We start from the raw sequence: 10,703 nt of genomic DNA on the forward strand, positions 1-10,703 counted from the left end.
TATCCCCCAATTACTGGTTTTGGGATGGACTAAAATCTATCAAATGACTCTAAGAAGGAGCAATCACACAGATGGAAGGAGAAACAAGAGAGAGCTGTGTCATGAAAACCAATGAAGAAGAGTCCTAAAGAGAGAAATCAACAGTTTCTAAAGCTGAAGAGAATATAAGAAAGATGAAGATTGAGAAAAGACCCTTAGACTTGGCAATTAAGAGATGATCGATAACTTAGGAGTTGAACTTTGAGGTCAGATACCCAACCCTTGGAGAAATTAGATGACTGATTCCTGTTATTTCTTCTTTTGTTAATATGTAATCAATTTATTTTCTCACAATCCCTTCCAATTTATAAACTATATGTACCTTTCTATGTTTCTCTTTTCTCTTGAGCTTCCACTTCTGAATTTCTACTCAATTCTGGCCTTTTCATCATGAATGCTTCAAAATCCTCTATTTTATTAAACTCCATTTTCCTCCAGTAGCATTATACTTGGCTTTACAATATCATTTCTAAGCATTTCTCTCCTTTAAGTGATAGTTGTTAAGTTGTATGTGATCTCTGAGGTATTTGAATTCCTTCTTTTTGGGAGCTCACGCTACTTTTTCTTTGATCTAGATGGCTAGGTGGAACTGTGAATAGGTCTTTGGCATGGAGTCAGGGAGATCTGAGTTCAAATCCTTTCTAAGACTGATGATAACTGTTTAAACCTTGGCAAGTCATTAAACCTCTTCTTGCCTCAGTTTCCTCAAATGTAAAATGTGAATCACCATAGCACCTACTTCCAGGGTTGTTCTGAGGACAAATAGGATAAGATTTGTAAAAAGCTTAGCATAGTGCCTAGCATACAACAGGCATTAAATAAATGCTTGCTTGTTTCCTTTTGGCTTTGAAGTTGCTAAGAATTTTCTTTTGAGGGTTTCATTCAGGGGGTGATCAATATACTCCTAGATATGAAAATAAGATGAATAGAGATAATAACTAAATATAATTAAACCCATATAAGCTGATGAGATAACCAAGTGAGATATAGGGGCAAGGTAAGAGTGCCAAGGACAGACTATTGGGGGATATCTAGTTCCACAATGTCTGGGCTGTTTTCATTTATACTTTTTTGAAATACTCAAGTTTTTATTTTTGTGAGGAGGTGGTCATGATATTCAGATACTTCAATGATTCTTAGATTATGTTTTCTTGACTTTCTTTCCTAGGTCTGTTACTGTTATAATACTTTACATTTTCTTTCGCTTTTTCAATCTTGGTTTTGTTTCAATATTTCTTATGGTTTGACAAGTCTCTATTTTCTGTTTTGCCCATACTACTTTGTCAAGCAGTTTGATTTTGGGGTAATTTTTACTACCATTTTTCTTAAAGTATTAATTTTCCTTGTCATTTTTCCTCTCCCTAAATATTGAATTCTTTATTTTTCCCAAATTATTTATCTATTTACAGTTTTCAACATTCACTTCCATAAGTTTTAAATTTTCTCCCCCTCCCTCTCACCTTCCTCCCCAAGATGGCACGCAATCTGATATGTGCCCTACACATACATTCCTATTAAACATATTTTAACATTAGCCATGTTGTATAGAAGAAATATAATGAATGGGAGACACCATGAGAAAGAAAACAAAACAATAGAAAAAATATTCTGCTTTGCTCTGCATTCTGACTCCATAGTTCTTTCTCTGGATCAGCTCACAGCTCCACCAACAATGGATTAGTGTTCCAACTTTCCCACATCTTCTCCAACATTTATCATTTTCCTGTTTTGTTATGTTAGCCAATCTGATAGGTGTGATGTGGTACCTCAGAATTGTTTTGATTTGCATCTTTCTAATCAATAGTGATTTAAAGCATTTCAAGTCTTCATTTCATGTTGTTTTCTTCAGGTAGATATTCTCTCAGTCCTTGTAGCTAGGACATTTTTTTCCCTGAGGCTCTATTTAGGTTTCTTGTGGATTTACTCTTTTCTGGCTTTGCACCTTGGACTTTTCTCAGTGCAAGGGACTTCTTCATTGTGTTCAAGATTTTTTTTTTCACTTTCAGTTTACTCATATCTCCCATCTCAGTTTCTGGATTGGGGACTTCTTATGAGTCAAACAACTGATACCATACCGCTGAATGGTGTGTGTAGGCCCAGATCAATCCTGACTTTTCTGGCTAAGGCTGGGCCTAAACCTCTGCAAGAACTGCCTATCTTTTTTCTGTGATTCAGGTCCGGGCTCCCCATATGCTGGGTTGGGCTATGACTATTTGAATGTTAGGTTTTTCATGGGCTGCCTATGTGATTATTTGTCCCTATCACCTATCCTGGAAAGGGATGAGTCACCCAAAGTTGCCCTTCACTACACTGCAAATGAGAAAAAAATAGTGCTTTTGACCCTGCTATTTGTTTTTTTAATTATATCTTATTTTATTGATAACCTTTTTATGATTATATTAATACATATATCCTTCCTTTCCCCCACACCTTGTAAGATATACTTTGTTTCAATGATTTAAAAAAAAACATTTTCAGCAGTACCAACTAACACATAGACTGTTATAAATTTCTATATACATACATCTGCATACACATTTGCATACATGCATACATATACAATATATAATACACACATACACATGTACATATATGCTCATATATGCATATACATACATTTATACATATGCACACATGCATGCATACATATACACACATATATGCACACACACGCATATGATTTCATTTGGCATGCTGGCAACTTCTTTAGGTATTACTGTTGTTCCGGTGGCTGTTTGGAGGATCTCTAGAGTTTGGGAATTCTGACCTTTTATGCTAAGATGAGCAGCAATAGTGTGCGTTCTCCAAGGGTAACTAGGCTGCCTAAGGAGGGGAAAACTGACCCATGTCAGAAAAAAAAAACTGGTCAAAGCTTCCATGAGAATCAGTATTTGGATCAGGTCCTGAAGTGCTCACTGCATTTCTAGCCTGGGCAAAACCTAACCCAGTTTGGATTATGAGCCTGATGCAAATAGTAATCTCTCTCTCTCTCCCCCTTGTATATATGTATATTTGTATACATATTTGTGTACCTTATACACACGTACACACATACACATATATCTATCCCTATTCCTATCCCTCTCTCTGTCTCTATCTTGATCTTGATCTCTATCTTTATCATTTCTATCTCTATGTCACCTCTATCTCTATATATATCAACTATAGCTATCATCTATCTTTACAGTTATAGCTTTAAAACTAAATGCCTCCCTAGTGGCAGAGGCTATGTCATGTGCCATCAAACTGGATGGAATATATTATATATCCATCTATAGTCCCTCGGCCCTTCAATGAAGGGAAGAATATTCATTTTCTCAACTTTCCACCATAGCCAGGTGTGGTCATCACTAATTGTGTAGCACTATTTTTGTTGTCCTGCTATTTCTACTAACATTGTTATAGTAGTTGTATACATTGTTTTACTGGTTCTACTTACTTTCCTCTACATCAGTCCGTATAAGTCTTCCCATGCTTCTCTGAAGTCTTCATATTCATCATTTCTTGTAGCGTAGTAATAGTCCATTATATTCATGTAGCACAATTTGTTTTAGCTATTCTCTAATCAATGGGGGAATTTATTTTTTCTAGTTCTTGCTACTTTGAAAAGTGCTGCTTGGAACATTCTGATCATTATTGAATAAAGAAATCACATAGATGAATGGAAAGACCACTGACCTGGGAATTAGAAGAAATGGATTTGTATCCCAGATTTGCCATTGACTCAACAACTTTGTCACTTAATCACTCTGATCTTCAATACTCTATTCTATAAAATGGAGCTGATACTTTCATTAATTACCTCACAGGACTGTTGTGAAGAGAATTAAATGAGATAATATACAGACTATATTATAGGATTTATAAGTAGAATAGAGTTTAAGTAATGTCTAGCCCCTCTATTTTATATCTGAGGAAACTGAGGACTACGTTTTGGGAAGGCAATTTTCAAAACTCACAAATAGTCTAGCAGGGATTCAAACTCAAATCCCCAACTCTAAATCAAGTGTTGGGGTTTTTCTCTCCACTATTCAATACTTTCCTCTTTGAGGATGAACTATTATTAATCCATCAAAGGAAAAAGCATTCTATCATGCTAAAGAGTTTAAAATTGATTGAAGCCAATTATACTTACATGGAAAACTGACACAATTAGCTATATAATTGAAATGTGAAAGAATGCCTTTACCTGAATATATCCAGGCAATTGAGGAAAAAAATAATTTTGAGAGCTTAGATTATGCGGATAAATATATCAGTTCATTATTGCTCTTTGATGCATTGGCTCAGCATGGATATTTAGTGTCATCATCTAGTCATATAAGAGATAATCAAAGTTAGCCAAAATTATGGAATTTGGAGGAAGAATAGGCACCAAAGAGAAATTTTAATTTAAAGCCCTGTAAAGTGAAACAAACTCTGCGCATGGGATTCAGGAGGAGTCTGTGTGTGTGTGTGTGTGTGTGTCTGTGTCTGTGTCTGTGTCTGTGTGTGTAAGGGGGGGGGGGGTAGATAGCATTTGCTGTTAGTTGGTCACCTTCTCTCATCATGGGCCCCTCTCCACGCTTACTGAAACCTTCTTGCCATCACACTGCTTCAGTGGAAAGAAATTCAAACATCTGAGGTTTGGGAGAGAAAATAAAAGTGTCATAAAGTGTTACAATTGAGAAGACAGGCTGGGCCAGGTTTTTGAAAACTTCCCACATCTTCCCAGTCTTTTGACAGCTTCTCAGATAACTCACATGGCTCGTCAGACATGTTGCTTCAGCAAGAACCAGGTGGAAGAAATCAAAGTAACAGTCTGTTGTAAGACTTGTTAGAACGGCAAGTTTCACATTGACACCTGGCATGCAGACACACATACACACACACACACACACACACACACACACACACAGACACTCTCACACACATGCACATGCAAGCACAAGAAAGAGCAGATGACAATATATTTAAATAGTTCTTCACAGCTATCTGTGCCCATGGAAAATGTACCTTATCCCACTAAAGGAATGTAATTTACAAACTCAAGTGCAGGGGGGAAATGGGATTATTTTTAAAAAGTTAATAATATGAATAACCTTTGAAGTCTCTTTTCCTCTGAATAATATAGTGAAAATCACATAATGTATTACTAGAGTTTATATTTAACTATCTATATGGGGTTAAATATTTTAAAATATTTTAAAATATTTTACTTCTTTTGAATCACGAGATTTGCCATCCTCACAACTAACAATTGTCTTCATCTTCTTTTTTTGAGAAAAGCTCAATAAATGACCTCAGTTCAGTGGTCCAGGCAATATGATTCTAGAACGATATTTTAAAAGGAAAACTATCTCAATATCGAATTGCTTGCTGGCATAATTGCTTGGCTGCCAAGGTCGAGTGCCTTACTCCTCAGTATTTTAAAAGCAGTTTGTTTAAAAAAAAAAGAAAGAAAGAAAGAAAAGCCTCAACCATAGTCCTAATCAGCTGAGAGATTCCCATCATCCAACTTCATGCCAGCTGGCTCATGTATTCACAGACTTGCTTGGCAAATAGTCAAATGCAACACACATTTTAAGCAGCTGGATTAACCCCCCAATTCTTACCCAAACCTTTTCATCTGTTTTTCAGAGATAAAAGACTGCTACTTAATTACAGCCTAATTGAAACACACATATACACAGGCATACACACACACACATACACACAAACACACACACACACATACACACAAACACACACACACACACACACACACACACACACGTCAATACCTAATTAATTGGAGTGGCAGCTGAAATGTAACTTTGAAACTCCACATTGCATAACATATAATTAAGAGGAAAGCCTCGTTAATTTTAACTGTTTTCAATGTATTTACGTTTTTTTTCTTTTTTGTTATATCTTCACATGGTGAAACAGAAAACAATGAAATAGGTGTCTTTCTTTGGTAATTGGTCTGCTCTAACAATAAAAACAAAAATGCCACTTTGTCTGGAGTAGAGAAGCCCTTTACAGGGGACTGGAATTCTTGCAGCCCGCAGTTTAGCATGCAGTTTGCTTTTATTTTCTGTCTGAGATTATAATCAAAACAGTAGTAGTCTTCCTTAAAATTTCACAGTCTACATCATGATGGTGTTTGCAGCATTGGAAATGAGGACCATATGTTTCTCCAAAACCTATTTAGTGGTGGTAACCAGATGTTTGAACAAATTGTGAAGGACAGCTCAACTAACTTATCATAATGGTGAAGTGTACAGTGCCTACTTACAAGTTAGCCTTAATCTGGTTCCTGCACAGATAGGCTAGCCTTTCTTCTGGGAAATTGTCTGCCCAAGACTTATTGTACTGATTCTTTATGAGCCACCCTAGTTTGGGAGAAATATAACTCCATCTTGGAAGTGTGAAGTCTGTTCAAAGAAAGGCCATTCGAGGAATTGTTTTGTTGTATTTGTAAAGTTGATATGGATTTTTGAATAATGTGTTTACGTTTCTTGGGAAGGGATCATTTTTTGACTATGTAATGTTTTGTTACTTACTTTTGTTGTTCAGAGGCTTTTAGCCATGTCTGACTCTTCATGACCCCATTTGGGATTTTCTTGGCAAAGATACTGAACTACTTTGCCATTTCCTTCTCCAGCTCATTTTACAATTGAGGAAACTGAGGCAAACAGGGTTAGGTGATTTGCCCAGGGTCACATGGCTAGTTAGTGTCTGAGGCTGTGTTTGAACTCAGGTCTTCCTGGCTCCAGACACAGAAATCTATCCAGTGCAGTAACTAGCTGCCCCTATGCCACTTACTTCCTTGTCCTTTTCCTTCTGTGGACCTCAGATTCCTCATCTGGAAATGAAAGGGTTTTACTGGATGGTCTGTTAGGTCCCTCCTAGCTCTAAATCTATGTCACAATGGTATAATTCTAGATTTTGATAAGGGGGTTCAAGAGGTAAGATACTCCATATATCGTAGGCATCTGAATTCTATCTGTTGACATGATCTGAATGATGTGAGGCTGATAATGAATCCTTTAGTAGTAAATGCTTTTGCTGGCTGAGGTTTATGAAGCAAGTAAAACCCAGTAGACAATCATTTCTCTTTCATAATGTGACTAAGTCAAGTCACTCAAAATGCAGCCTTCAACAGCACTCACCCTCCTTGCTCCATGTGCTGCAATTTGTTTAGTTTGTGATAATTAATTATGATGGAAGCATTAACTGTTCAGGGATTGACCTGCTTATTTAAGGTATAGCTTTTATAGATGGAAGCCCAGTGCATTCTCTCATATTCCTGCAAGCACTTGATCTTCTTTCATCTTGCAAAGACATCCACAATTTGCCTAAATAACTGAGAAAAAAATTATAGCTCTCCTGAGTGAACTGACTCAGATACTCAAACTACATTCAAGAAAACAATAACAGCTTTTTTCTTTAATGATCTAAATACTACTGAAATGATTGAATAAGATTCAACTCATTCAGAAATACAACCCACAAGGCTCATTTGGAGAAGAGGTAGTGGAGTAGTAGTATATCAAGGATTGAGTACAGACAAGTAGCACAACAGTTAAGGGATAGAGAGGTTTGGGGTTTTTTTCTAGATGAAATTGATGGTTTTTTCTAAGGAAAACCCTACTCGTATTATCTTTAAGTACTGTTCTGGGTTCTTCTTCCTCTCTCCCTCCTCTTCTTCCTTTTTCTTTATACCAAGTCCCATGGGTTTAATTATCATCTTTATAGATAATAGATAATCCATCTTTTTAGCTTCAGCCCCAACTCCAGTCAAAGCCCCAGCCTCAGTTCCTTGCTTTCCTGAGTTTTGGTCCTGCATCATCAGCTACCTAATGGACATTTTCAATTGGATGCTGTGTTTAGACTCCATATGTCTAAAGCAGAACTCATTATCTTTCCTCCTTAATCCCCCTCCTCTTCCTAACTTTCCAATTTCTAGGGCATCAGTATCTTTCCTGTCATGCAAGTTTGCAACTTCAATGTCATCCTCCAGTCCTCACTCTCATTCACTCCATATATCAAGTAAGTTGCTGAGTCTTGTTGATTCTACCTCTATAATATCTTTCACATTGGTCCCTTTCCATAGGGAATTAATAAATATCCCTTTAAAAACAAATATTATTGCTAATCTGTAATCCACAATCATCAATTCTTATAGTAAATGGTGTTATTATAGAGGAAATGAAAAATACCTTTTCAGAGGATCCCAGAATCATACATTTAGAGTTGGAAGGAAACTTAAAGATCTAGTCCGTATGTCTCATTTGGCAGATGAGGAAACAAGCCCAGAGAAGTGAAATGAATTAGCCAGAATCACAAAGGAAGGAAGTAAAAGTCCTGAGACTTGAAACAGCTCCTCTGACTACAAATCTAACTAGTGCTATACCTACTGAACATCAAAAAAGTAAAATACTTGTTCTAATTTGGGGAGTGTTCCTTCAAGCACGGCAACATCAACATTTGCTTCTAACATGTTGCACATAATTGGCACTCAGGGCTGAAGTCAACATGAACTCTCCTTTCTCCCTCATCATCTACTTCTAATTACTTGTCGAATTCCCTCAATTTTCCTTTTGCAATATTCTTCACATCTATCAAGTTATCTTCACATAATCATTGAACTAGTTGAAGTCCTGGTACATGGATATCTGTAATAACCTAATAACTGATAAGTCTCATCACACTTCATTCTATGTTCTATGCTCTGGCTGAGCTATTTATTCACCAATCTTTTCTTTTATTCCCCATTTCTACCCATCTACCTAGAATATCCTCCATTCCCAGAAAAACGATCCCCTCACCTCTCTGCCAGTTCAAATCTTTATCTTCCTTGAAGATTCTGATCAGGTGTTACCTCCTTATTAAACTTTTCTTGATATCCACCACTTACATTTTTATAGCACAATGTCTATCCTCCATTCTTTATCCCTACTACATTCTACCTTTTCTTAGATGCACTAATTTGTAGGAGGAGGATGATCAGCTGAACCTTGCCATGACCAGACATACCCTTTTCCTTCATTCAGTTAGTACATGTTAATGTGAAAAGGAGATTTTATATGGGGAAAATGGTAATTAGATTAAGGAAACAAATTTTCTGCCTGTGTGAATGTCTGCAATCAATTCATACTGTGATACTTTGAAAGATCATATATTTTGTGTGTTCCATAGACACAAACTGTAACTTCTGCCTCCTCATACTTTGTGATCATTGTGTATGTTTTCCCATAAAATAAATCTTTCATAAGCGATCTATTCAATTTGCTTTTTTTTTCCTTCTTGGTATGCAAGGACCATCTTTGTGATAATTAGGCTAATCATCTTTCGTCTTTTATTCCTTCATTCCTTATGTGTGGCCAGCTCACTTATTTTCTAGGAAATTTTCTCTCTAATAATATGTTTTTGCTACTTTTTGTATGCCAGTTGTCATGTAGCCGATTCTTGTCCACCATGTATCTATTTTCCTTATTCTGAGTTCTTGTTGTTCTATGATTCATAACAATATAACATTTCTAGGAGAATATTAGTGTCAAAAATTGATATTTGTAGCAATATGTGGTTTGGGATCATCAAGAGCACTGTTTTCTAAATTGTAATCTAGTCTTTTCTCTTCAGCTTACTATCATTTGAAGTACTTTTTAAAGACATTTATTTGCTCTGAAGAACTGCTGATCTAGCTATATGAGACAACCTAGTAATATTATTTTCACCTACTTATTTTTTTCAGAGTGGATGTTAAGGTCATCCTCTTTCCCTCTGTGTGTATTTCACACTGCAGGGTTCATTGTATTCCCAGGGTTCAGTGCAACCAATAAAATGCTATCTATTGATTCACCTTATGTGGTATGTGTAATGGATGTGTAATGGATAATACCAAAAAGTAACTTTGTTGAATTTGTGTCTCCATATTTAACACTTTACTTAAAATCAACACCTAATGGATCGTTGGTCAGTTATTTGTGTATTTTCAGCAGTTATAGAGTCATTTATCTTTAAAACACATATGAAAATCAACTAGTCTATGGAAATCTGTCAAGGATACACTTTTTTATTTCCCAATTGTAACAACAATGCTACTTGCTGCTACTGTGGATGTGTAAGGCCAATAGCACCAGCACACAGAAGGGCTACTAGCACAGGTTCTTTGATCTGCTTTTCTAAGGAAAGCAACTTTAACAATCTTACTTTAATTAAACATACATATATCATTCCCTTAGTTCAGGGGGAAAAGTCAGTACCCTGAACTTCAGAGAAAACACAAACAGAAATTACAAGCAGAAATAATATAAACAGAGCAAAATAACACAAACCAACAGACAGGCTTCTAGTTGTCTGACCAAGACATTACATAGTTAACAGACAGAAAATCACCAACATCTGGATTTTTCGAAGCCAGGAGGCTCCTTAATGGCTACCCAGAGTCTCATCTGCTCAAATAACACTACACTCTTTCAGTGAATGAACACCAAAGCAAAATGCTAACCTCTGAGTATGTATACACTTCTTCATGGTCAGAGGACATCACAACCATGCAACTCAAACACATGGGACCTAGGCCTTCCTTGACTTAAGCAGGTCATCAAAGACTCCTGATTCAAAGACTCTTGATTCTAACAAAGGCAAGACTCAAAGGCACTTGATTGCCTTAGTGCTGAGAAGCACTCCAAAAC

Source organism: Trichosurus vulpecula, chromosome 2, assembly GCF_011100635.1.
Source record: "Trichosurus vulpecula isolate mTriVul1 chromosome 2, mTriVul1.pri, whole genome shotgun sequence".
Classification (NCBI taxonomy): Eukaryota; Metazoa; Chordata; class Mammalia; order Diprotodontia; family Phalangeridae; genus Trichosurus; species Trichosurus vulpecula.